Raw genomic sequence first — 12246 nt, forward strand, 5'->3', positions numbered from 1 at the left:
TTTGACACTGGCCATGCTGACGCGTGTGGGGGTGGTTCTGAGCTGTGTTTCCCTGATGGGTACGATGTCGAGCCTCTTTCATACCTGTTCACCGTCTGTGTGTTTTCTGGGGAAGAATGTCTGTTTAGATCCACTGCTCGCTTTTTTGAAGACTTTATTTATTTATTTGACACACACAGAGGGGCTATGAGGAGGAAGGAGGAAGGCGGAGATAGCGCTCAAGGAGGGTCTCCCCCCGGCTGCTCCCCTGACGCCATGTTCCTGCCGCTCCCGGCCTCCCTCCGAGACCACATGTGCCAACCGTCTATCTGCCCTGCGCTCACCTTCCCACCGCCAGGTCTACCCTGGGGATTACTCCCCTCAGCCCACCCAGACTTCCATCTCTTATCTCTCTGTTCTCCAGTTTGTCTGCTTCTGCCCCGAAGCCATGAGCCCATCTCTGGTCTCCCGGGGGCCACGTGTAGGGTCACCCCGCCCAGACAGCATCTTCCCTGGGTCCTCACATGGGGAAGGGGCTGGGGGCTCCCTGGGGTCCCTTTCCAAGGGCTCTGATCTAACGGGCCCCAGCTTCATGTCCTCCCCTCCCCTCCAAGGCCCCTCGGCCCCATCACCGCAGCACGGCCTTTGGGAGGACTGACCAACCGCTCACGGCAATGTGTCTGGGAGCCTCTATTTCTTTCTCAGTGTCGTCCAGACTCAGTCCTGTGGTCTGTACGGCTTCCCTGGACGGTTCTCAGCCTGTGGCTGTGAGGCTGAAGGGTTTTCCATCTTGGTCGTTGTCTGGAGGAACCTCCGTTGAGCTGTGCGACCGGGGACGGTTGGCTGGCTCCTCTGGGCCTCTCTTCCTCGGCCATAAAGTGAGAGGCTCAGACCGCAGCCTTGCTGCTCTGCCCTCTGAGCCTCCTCCTGATGTCCTAATGTCACCGAAGACATCGGGCAAGGTGTCCCTTCTGGGCGGGGAAGGAAACGGCAGACCAGGAGGTCACCTCCGCCCAGCCTTCCCGGTGCAACGAGGACTGCGAGTTCTCCCACACAGGCGTCCAGCGGATGAAGCCCAAAGTGAGGAGAGCCTGTCGCAGGAAGAGAAGAGAAGAGGTGCCCTGAGTCAGGAAAGCAGAGGACTGTCGGGATATGCAGAGCACTTTACCAAGCTCCTTCCTGTGATGGTTTCCAAAAAGGCTTGGCTTTTTCCCCTAATTAAACAATCGTGTTGAGAGATTGTTTGGGTTTTGACCCATAATATCTCCCAAAATTGAATCAATGGTAGAATCAGATACATTGCCAACGAGTTATATGTAAACACCTGGCTTTAAAATTTGCCATGAACAGAAAGCCCTCAGCTGGGCCCGTGTCCGTGTGGACACCCCCTCCAGGCAGGCTTCCCGAAGCTGCACACAGGGTGGTGGGCCCGCCCATGGACAGAGACAGAGCAGTGAGGAATGCTGCCTCTCCGGTCCCATCCCAGGTGTGTGGTGGGCACAGGCTCCTGCAGGTAGCAGTGCGTGGGCTCATGGATGTGGGCGAGTAGGGGGAGCTCCTGGGAGCGGAGAGTAGTCGGAGGGGCCCTGGGGTGAGACGATGGCGTCGGCCTCACTTCCAGGTGTGGGATGTGACGTGCAGCGCGGTGTAGCCAACGGTCCTGGTCCGCGTCCTTGCAAGTTGCTCTGAACGTCAATCCGCAGTGCTCTCGTTGCCAAACCAGAGCGGAGGTGACACTGACCCCGGGACCTGACCCCAGTGTGCATGAATGCACACCCCCACGCTGCCTGCCCAGAATATACCCCCTATCTGTCGACCATATCTCGGGGCACCTGGGGGCTCTGTGGGTGCAGCGTCTGCCTTCTGCTCAGGTCATGATCCCAGGCTCCTGGGGTCCAGCTGGACTGGGGCTCCTGGCTCAGGTGGGAGTCTGCCTCTCCCTCTGTCCCTCCCCCTTTGTGCTCCCGCTCTCTCAAATAGATAAACAAAATCTTTAAAAATAATCATACCTCAAGAAAGCTGGGGAAACCTTACAAAACAGTCGGTTTTATCCTTACCTTACTCTGCCCGGGGAGCGGGGCGGTGCAGGGGAGGCCCCGGTGTCCTCGGGAACGCGAGGCACCCGGCTTCCTGCCCCGCCCGCTCTCCCCCGCCGCAGGTGCGGCAGCTGCTAACAGGGCAGCATCAGTCCCAGCTGGTTTCCCGCTTGAGTCCCCTCGGGAGACCCCTTCCTCCTTACGAGGAGCACAGGCTGGGAGGGCCCTGTCCGAGGTGAGACCCTCTGAAAAGCCGGTGTCACAGGAGCGCGCGCAGCCCCCGCGCTGGGACCGCACAGGCCGACCCCGCACACACCCCAGCGCACACCCCGGTGCTCGCGGCGCCGCCGATCCCCTGACCCGCCCGCGCCGGTGCGGGAAAGATCCTCGGGGAGACTTCACCCCGCGCTCGGCTCTCCCGGGGGCGTCAGCGGCCCCTCGGGTCGGGGTTCGTCCGCAGCCGCCGGCCTCGGGCCTCGCCTGCCCTCTCGCCCTCACAGAGCTGCTTCTGCGCGGGGAGCCCCGGGGATGGGCCTTCGTGAGCTCGCGCCTGCCCCTCAGCACCGGCCGCCGCGCGGGGACCCCGTGAGGACGCCGCCCCCCGCAGCGGGGACGGCGGCTCCGGGGCACAGGGACACCGCCGGACGCGCGCGCACGACCCGGGCCCGCTGCCCAGACCCTCGAGTTTAAATCAGATTGCGTCTGCCCCTGATGGTTTGCCTATCAGCCCCTCCCTGGGTGGGTCTTTTGCAAATGTTTTCTCCCATGGGGTAGGTTGGGTTTTTATTTTGTTGATGGTTTCCTTTCTTGTGGAAAAGCCTTTTATTTTGGTGTAGACCCAATAGTTTCGTTTTGCTTCTGTTTCCTGTGCTTTGGGCCAACCCTAAGCTTGCTCTTTATGGAGTTGGCAGGAAACACAGCTCTGTGATCACAATCAGAGGATGCGTGCAAACGTTTCACTTCTTTCTACTTACAAAGGGCGATTTGGTGACTGGTTCTGCAGCATAATTCTAGCGTTCCTGCTGAGAGGTCTTTGTGTGCTGGTGGTTTTATCCCAGCCTGCATCTGTGATGACCACAGTGAAAATCATCACAGCATGCCTTTGGCAAATTGTGGTTGCATATTCGAAGTTTGAATAAAGTGTGTGTGTTTATCGGACATACCAGCAAGATGCGTTCTGGCCCCAGAGCACTTATAATCTCTCAGTCTCATTCTAAAAAGGTGCATTTTCTAAATGAAACAAAGTGAGAGTCTATTTGGGGTCCCTGATCTGCCAGAAGTTTGCTGCTGTGGGGGAAATGGCTGCCTTCTGGTTCAGGGACAGGGTGGGGGGGGCGTGTCCGGCCTTGCTGGTCCAAGCGACCCCACGGGAGAACATGCACACTGAGCGCTTTTTGTTCAGGCAAAAGCAGACCAGATTCTGACCTGCCCCAGCCTGAGAGGCTGATTCGACACCGCTTATGTCCTGCCAACGTCCTGCTGACGTCCTGCTGACGTCCTGCTGACATCCTGCTGACTGACGTCCTGCTGACGTCCTGCTGACATCCTGCTGACATCCTGCCTTCTCTTTGCTTTGCTCTTTGATCTCTAATGCAGCATTGATCTCTAATTGGTGACAATTTTTTGCAGTTACCTATTTCTTAAATATACATGTAATAGTTTAAATTGCAAATGTCTGCTTCTGGGAATCCACTTAAGTACAATTGTATAGGTTATTGCCACTTTAATCTTGGATTTATCAAACTGGAAAAAAATCACACTTCATTTAGTCTTAGATTGTTTTTTTGATCACTTACCACTAAATTCTCTTTCTTGAAGGCTTAGGGACCGGTCAGGAGAGGGGAAGGGGGAGAGGAGAGGAGCAGGGGCTGGAGAACCGCCAGGTGGAGGCAGGTCCAGGCCAGGTGGCCAGCCTGGTACAGGGAGCCTCCAGGAAAGCCTGCATAATGCGGGGCACGGTCCCAGCACATGCTTCTCCTAAATTAAGATTCTCCTAGTTTTAGAATTTGCGGGACCTGAGGATCATCTGTGTTGAATCCCAACGTCCTGTACGTTACAGATAAGAAAAACAGGACGGAGGTTAGTGTCTGGAGGAAGGCGTGCGGCCGCTGGGAAGCCGGAAAGGGGCTCGGACCCACCTTTCCATACCTGCCCTTCCTGTGCCCCGGGGCCTCTGTGATTCTGTAGCAATCCCTCGTGGGTGTGTCCTGGGTCATTCACCACAGAGTTGATGGTCTTTCGTTTGTGACTTAGAATTTTAAGTGGTAAACATTTTTTTTTTAAACGGACGTAATTATTTAATGAGACAGGAAAATAACATGTCATGAAACAGGCTGGTTACAAGTAGGGGTGAAGAATGACTTCACTTTTGACAAAATTTAAAAGTACATATACAAAACCCCCGATGGCTATGTATGAAAGTACTGAGTTTTTACTCTTGCTCTGTGATTAGAGTCTTCCCTTTGTTTTTGTGTATTTTTTGAGACATGATTATTTCTAAAAAAACCCAAAAAACAAAAAACAAAAATTCAAGTTACTGAATGTCTTAGGTGAAGCGTTCTTAAGTGTCAGGAGTCCAACAGTCAAGGCCTGAATCTGAGGACAGGTCCGGCCAGGGGACAAGGGTCGAGCCCAGACACAGAGGATCACTTTTTTTTTTTTTTAAACTACTGGGATGTATTTGTGTTTCCTCCACATTTGATGTTCTCAGTGTACTTGCATTAAACAGGAGACTATGAATATTAACTAGCACAACAGCAAAACAATGCCAGCAACTTTGGTTCCAAATTGATCAAAACGTAATGACCATTTTGTAGTTAGAAAATGCACTGGGAAAAAAACCGGACATACTAAACACTCTGGAAGTCAGGAGCTCCTACCACAAACCCCACGTGAGGAAACCCCCATCTTTGCTGCTCTCTTCGGCCGCCGTTCGTTCCCAGGCTTCATCATAAACCTATTTTTGTTTCACAGATCTGGAAGGGGCAATGTTTCCTCAAAAAATGATTTGACTCCCTGAGTACTCTGCAGAGTTGGAAGGGTTCACCAAAATCCAAACCACGTGGAACAAAGTTGAATAAGCTGTGTCATCACTATGTGCCTTTTGCAAGAAGATGTTCGCTAAGTTCTTAAAGGGAGAACAGCACATTATTACCCATATATTGGTGTAAATGAGGCTCAAAAATCTCAGGTCCCCACTGTTTCCAATGAAGGGTGCTTTATTCAAGTAACAATGACAAATAAGCCACACTTTGAGCTCTCACAAAAATGGGAAAGGTTCACTGCTTTCAAATCTGGCAGTTCCAAAAACCAGCGCCACCTTTAACGAAACGTGCTTCCTAGCCACAGCGGCATTTTCAGGGGAGGTCCACAATGATGGTGAAGGTCCAAGAAACAATCAAAACCAAAAAAACAAAAACAAAAAAATGGAGATTATCTTCTGCATCACCACCCCAGTGCACCAGGTCACTGCCTTCTTTTTTTTTTTTTTTTAATATTTTACTTATTTATTTGACAGAGAAAGATCACAAGTTGGCAGAGAGGCAGAGAGGAAGAAGCAGGCTCCCCGCTGAGCAGAGAGCCTGATGCGGGGCTCGATCCCAGGACCCTGAGATCATGACCTGAGCCAAAGGCAGAGGCTTTAACCCACGGAGCCCCCCAGGCGCCCCAGGTCACTGCCTTCTAAGGCTGCGCTGGGTAATGGACATTAAGGAGGGCATGTGATGTCATGAGCAGTGGGTGTACAGGAGACTGCTGAATCACCTAACTCCACCTCTGAAACCAATAATATATTTTATGTTAATTACTTGATTTTAAATTAAAAAAATAAATACCCCACCCCCAAACCAATAATTTGGAGGCAAAAGATTTAAAATACTCTGTTGTCCAAATAAATCCAAAAGATCCTTTGCTTTGCTCTTGAACAACCTAGAAAAACTGAAGTCTGTTTTACACCCCCACATAAGAGCAGTATCTCCTGGAAGTGCCGGTGCCGGGAGCCTGCAACCCGCGTCAACTCATACTGCTGTTCCGTCAGCCCCGGACCCGCAGCCGCAGTTCCTTTGTTAGAGAAAGGGGAAAAGATCCATTTCAGGACGAAGCTGTTTGAGACGAAAGGAAGGTCTGTCTTCGGTGGGAGAACCGGCGGCTGTCGGGCACTTCTTGCTAATGCGTTTGAAGATGTTGGACTTCTCGACGTTCTTGGCTTTCTGGTGGCCGAAGCCACCGCCACCCTCTCTTTTCAAGCTGGCCGTCGTTGCTGTTCACGTTCAGATCAACAAAAGGAGGCACCTTGGGACCAAATGGCAGAGCAACTTGAGGCAAATTTAAGTTATTAACATTGAAGACCTGTTTCAGAGACTGGGAATCATACGCTTGAGTGTAGGACTTCTAGGCTTCCTGGGCTGACTTATGAAGGAAGTAGTTCTTTTCAATCAATTTTTCAAGCTGAGACCGAATGTCAGAAATTTTGGACCAGGAAAACTCGACTTCACGTAACGGAACCCTGGATTGCTTCACGTGACGAAGGAAACCCAGTTCTTCAGGGCATACAATGAGCAAGGCGCGCCCTCCCCCGTCTAGGCTTCCGGCTGTCCTTCCCACACGATGAGTGTGTTCCGTGGGGTCACCCGGGGGGTCACGCTGCGCAGCGCAGTCGACCTCGCTGCCGCGTCGGTGCAGAGCAATGTCCCCGAGTCTGCAGAACTGGAAGACCGTGGCCGCCCGCTCACTCCGCTTCTGCCTCCCTGGATGGCCAGGACGGGCAGATCGGTGCAGTTCCGCCATCGTACTGTATCTCACGGACTTGCGGGATGGAAAGACCACCAGTTTCTTCTCCCGGTTCTCCTCAAGGAGTGTGAAGAGCAGGAGGGATCTCTTTTCCAAGGACAAACAACGTAGCCCTGCTGAAGACCGTCCTCCGCTGCGTGAGCTTTATCGCCGCCAACACCGACATACGACGGCTCCTTTTTCAAAGAAACCCTTGCCAAGTCCTCAGCTCTTCAAGTCTGTGCGGCAGAAAAGAGCGTGGTTTACCTGAGTGTTGGCGGAAGTTTAATAATTAGTTTTAATTCCTCTTCAAACCCGACCTCCAAGATACGATCGGCCTCGTCACTGAGCAGACACGGCAGGTTTTTAGACACAAACGCTGGGGTATTCTGCACGTGCTCCGGGGGGCGGCCTGGGGTGGCCGCCAGGACGTTGATGCCATTACCGAGTTCCTGTGTTCCCGCCGGCCCGTTGCGGCCGCCCGTCCTCGGCCCGCGGGTGTGAACATGGTGCGTCATTGGCTCCGTAAGGACACCGAAAGTCTGCGTGGCCGGTCCCCTCGTAGGTGAGAGGGTGAGAACCCCAGTTGCGTCCCTAGGCGTGAACTTAACCGGATAACGAGTTCGACGGCCGGATGGGAAATGCCCGCGCTTCGCCCCTGCCTGGTTTGGCGGCCGCTCGAAGGTCCCCGCCTTCCAGGAGCGGTCTGACGCTTTCATGCTGAGTTTCAGCCGTGTTTGGACAACCCGTTTCTTTTCTTGCCCTCAATGTGTTCTCGTTGACAAGATCCGTGAGAGAAGCCGGTGACGTGTCCCCCCAGCCGCCCGTCTGTCGGGCGCGGGCGGGCACTTCGCCGTCCCCCTCCGGGCCGTCGGGCTTCTCCGCACCGCGTTCTGTCTCTCCGGGAGCTCGGCCCCTTCAGAGCCCCTTTGTCTCCAGCCTTCACGGTTTTGGTATCGCGCCCAGCATCACCACCATTTTTCTCTTTTTCTTCTTCTTTTTTGGTTCTGAATTGGGAGGCTGTGTTGCCGCCGCTTCTCCATTGATTTTTATGGGAAATTTCTTTCTTTTTTCTAACTTGTGCAGTTTCCACTGTCTCTTTAGTTCTCTCTCCGTTCTGGGCTTCTGACGAGCACTCAGATGCTTCAGGGATGTTGTAACCCTCCCACCTCCGCTGCTGGCGTGACCTCCTTCCGCTCCGCGCGTTGGTACCTCCAGGCGTAAACAAACGCTTCACAGGAACTGACCGGAGACCACCCTCAAGATGTCACTCTCACACCCTCAGGTCACAGCCCGGCCACAGGGGAGGTCCACGCCGCGTCGGCTTTGATGTGTGCCCTTCCCAGCGGGAGTCAGGTTTGAACAGTGCCCGTCTCTACTAGTATAACACTTGAAAAAAAGTCCTGCAAAAGCAACCCTATTCATCAAAAGAAAGAAAAATGGGGCGTCAGCGAAGCGTCTGCCTTCAGCTCAGGTCAGGATCCCGGGGTCCTGGCATCGAGTTCTGCATCGGGCTCCCTGCTCAGCGGGGAGCCTGCTTCCCCCTCTGCCGCTCCCCCTGCTTGTGCTCCCCCCCTCTCTCCCCCTCTCTCCCTCTGACAAAGAGCACAAGCGGGAGCGGCCCCCCAGCAGCCACACCCGCGGGCACGCCGGCCCAGTCTCCACGCGGCATTTCCTGGACTCCCTTCCCTCGGCCCCTGAGCCGACACAAGGCCAACAAGCGGAGGGGCTCACGGAGTCTTCGTCGGGACCCGAGTGAGGTGTGGAGAGCCGGTGAGGGAGGCGCTGACGGCTGGAGTGGGACTTGTAAGGCGCGGCGTGGTTCTGGAGAGGGAGGGGGAGGTCCCTTCCCAGTCCTAGCGGCCAGTCCCTCATTGCACTGGGAACAGCTGGGTCCTGGGCTGCGGTTTGGGGAATTTCCCCCGAGGCTCACGAGAGTCTGACTCTTCATCGTTCTCCACAGTTTTACTAGCTAATAGGCTTTTATGCAGTCTTTCTGCCTAAATCCGCAAAGGTCGATTCCATTCTCTAGAACTGGACTCTCAAAATACTGTAATCCTGACCAAAATGGCATTTTCCTGGAGGGCAGCCGGGGGCACGCGATGGGACAGATAAGCCGCAGCTGGACTTCGTGCCACCCTGAGTGCGGGGGAGGAGGTCGGGGGGAGAAGGAGAGCTGTGGAGAGCTTTTCTCCTCTAGGGTCTCTGGTTAGCAGAGCAAGTCACCAGCTGGGTAGGACTGTGTGGTGTCTACACCCGTGACTGGCCCGTGGGCTATGAGGAGCCCCCTTAGAGTGGACACATTGGGATTGTGTGTCTCCGTCAGGCCAGCCGCACTCCAGCACTGGCCGGTCCCCACAGGTCCCCAGCACCCCCACCTAGGAGCTCGCAACACAGTTTCCTGCAGACACAGACCCGCCGCACAAGGCCGGCAGCTCTTGTCTGAGACAGACCCTGCGGTCCTGCGGGAGCTCCTCTCCACGGTGTGTCCCGTGGGGCACCCCGCCACCCAGCCAGGGCTCCTCTCTGCTGTGTGTTATGTAGACAGAAGCACCTTTCACTGACGCGTAACCTTCTGGCTCACATTTCTGTAATACCTTTGTCTTCTGCCAGTTAAGCGCTGGTCAGTCTTGTAGCGGCCGTGGGGGCGGAGAGCATGTTCCGTGCCCCATGTGTTCTGCACGGAGGTGTGTGCACAGTGGGGTGTTAGGGTCCGCGGGGGTTGGGGGCCGAGGGGTAAAGCAGGGAGCCAGAACGTATTCCTAACCTGGTGGCCTGAGAACTTGCTGGAAATGAGCGTCTACCCCAATGTGAGGCCGAGGTCCTGTACACAGACAGCGGCCAGGGCGACCCTCCGGACCTGGCCCAGGACAGCAGCGTACTCACTTGCAGAGCCGGACCTGCAGGCGAGTGTGGGACTTCCCAGCCACCGGAGGCGCAGAGCCTGTTGCCACCGTGGTGTGGGGAGGGCTCTGCCGGGCTGTCCCTCTGAGCAACGGGTGTTCAGGTGGATGTTCTAAAAGTGGATTTTTAAATAACATCTGAGCGGAGACACGCAGCTGAGAGGTCAATCAACATTGAGAAAGAGGTGTTGTCCAGATAGCAGGAGAAAGTTCAGCCACAAAGATTTTTAGTTGAAGTCATAGGAGTTGGCATGTTTCTAAAGCAAAAAACAAAGTTGTGAAATTTCCAGGCTGAACGTTCTACGCTGAAAAATAGAAGAAGTAAAGATAGAGGTGGGCGCCGCCACGAGAGAGACAAGCACGCGGGCACCACAGCACGTTTTTTCTTTGTTTAAAGAACGGTCTTGCACATCTAATACATACCTCACTGCTAGATATGGAGATGGGGAGGAAGGACGAGCGGATTTCCTGTAAACACGGTAGATCGAACAGAAGCATTTTCGTATGTATCCTTCAAAACCTCTCTAAAATTAAGGCACGATTTCTGGAAAATACAGCCGATAAAAATAAAAGTGACTCAGCACTGGCAGCCAAATTTTGGAAGCTGGGCAGTAGACAGGAGTCGTGGGATTATTAGCAGACGGGACAGAGTGGGCCGACAAGCATCAGGAGCCCAGCGCAGAGGAGACACGACACGGGGCAGGGCCCTTGGGGGCAGGCGCTGGGCAGAGGGGGTCCAGCACAGCCGAGCTGCAGAGGGCAGTCCCGTGCAGGGCAGAGGCACACCGGGCTCTCTCTGAACCAGGGGTCCCGACCCAAGGAACCGCAGGACATCCGTTTAGCGGGATGCTAAAACGGGGTCACGGCCATGGCCTTGCTTGGCAAACTTGACGTCTGGAACCAGTAGCTGGACTTTCAGTCACGTACCCATAGGGAGGGTTAAATCATCAGCTGTGGGAGCTTTTTTCAAGGCCTCCTTGGGGAGACGTAAACGGTGCCACACCTCACAAGTACATCCCACCTACTGAGGGCAATTTTAAGGAAATGACTCAGTAGCTCAGGAGTCCCTGGGAGCTGGGGTCCGGAGACTGATGAGTGAAACACGCCTGCAGCGTCTAAAGCTACAGGTAATGCAGAGAGAGGAGCAGAGCAGGAAAAAATAGGTAAAAATCAAAATTAGGGAAGAGTTGTCTTTCCACCAGAGCAGAGCTGAGATGTGGGGCTCGATCCCAGGATGCTGGGATCATGACCTGAGCCGAAGGCTGAGGCTTTAACCCACTGAGCCACCCAGGCACCCCCCCAACTTTCTTTTATGTCCATTAGAATGGTAAATTGTTTTCCAACCCCTCACTTTCAATCTGGAGGTGTCTTTGGGCCTAAAATGAGTTTCCTGTAGACCGCTTATTGATGGATTTTGTTTTTTTATCCATTCTGATACCCTGTGTCTTTTGATTGGGCATTTAGCCCATTTATATTCAGAGTAACTATTGAGAGAGATGAATTTAGTGCCATTGTATTGCCTGTAAGGTAACTACTACTGTATATTGTCTCTGTTCCTTTCTGGTGTACTACTTTTAGGTTCTCTCTTCACTTAAAGGACCCTTTTCAATATTTCCTGTAGGGCTGGTTTGGTGTTTACAAATTCTTTTAGTTTTTGTTTGTCCTGGAAGAGTTTTATCTCTCCTTCTATTTTCAATGATAGCCTAGCTGGATATAGTATTCTTGGCTGCATGTTTTTCTCATTTAGTGCTCTGAATATATCATGCCAGTCCTTTCTGGCCTGCCAGGTCTCTGCAGATAAGTCTGCTGCCAGTCTAATATTTCTACCCTTGTATGTTACAGACTTCTTGTCCCGGGTTGCTTTCAGGATTTTCTCTCTGTCACTGAGACTTGTAAATTTTACTATGAGATGATGGGGAGTGGACCTATTCTTATTGATTTTGAGGGGGTTCTCTGCACCTCCTGGATTTTGATGCTTGTTCCGTTTGCCATATTAGGGAAATTCTTTCCAATAATTCTCTCCAATATACCTTCTGCTCCCCTCTCTCTTTCTTCTTCTTCTGGAATCCCAGTTATCCTAATGTTGTTTCGTCTTATGGTGTCACTTATCTCTCGAATTCTCCCCTCGTGGTCCAGTAGCTGTTTGTCCCTCTTTTGCTCAGCTTCTTTATTCTGTGACATTTGGTCTTCTATGTCACTAATTCTCTCTTCTGCCTCATTTATCCTAACAGTAAGAGCCTCCATTTTTTATTGCACCTCATTAATAGCTTTTTTTATTTCAACCTGGTTAGATTTTAGTTCTTTTATTTCTCCAGAAAGGGCCTTTATTTCTCCAGACAGGGTTTCTCTAATATCTTACATGCCTTTTTGGAGCCCGGCTAGCACCTTGAGAATTGTCATTCTGAACTCTAGATCTGACATATTACCAATGTCTGTATTGCTTAGGTCCCCATCCTTTGGTACTGCCTCTTGTTCTTTTTTTTGTGGTGAGTTTTTCTACCTTGTCATTTTATCCAGATAAGAATAAAAGAAGGAGCAAATAAAATACTAAAAGGGTGGCA

The 12246-nt window shown here is 52.8% G+C and overlaps 1 pseudogene across 1 annotated transcript; it reads right to left on the reverse strand.

The window, feature by feature from the left end:
- Positions 1 to 6104: 6104 nt before the first annotated feature.
- LOC308339024 (ATP-dependent RNA helicase DDX18-like) lies at positions 6105 to 8733 on the reverse strand (annotated as a pseudogene). Its single transcript has 3 exons — positions 8716 to 8733; positions 8517 to 8606; positions 6105 to 7994 (listed from the first exon to the last, which is right to left on the reverse strand). The product of its transcript is annotated as an ATP-dependent RNA helicase DDX18-like (transcript).
- Positions 8734 to 12246: the final 3513 nt, after the last annotated feature.

Source organism: Martes martes, assembly GCF_963455335.1.
Source record: "Martes martes genome assembly, chromosome: 2".
Lineage (NCBI taxonomy): Eukaryota > Metazoa > Chordata > Mammalia > Carnivora > Mustelidae > Martes > Martes martes.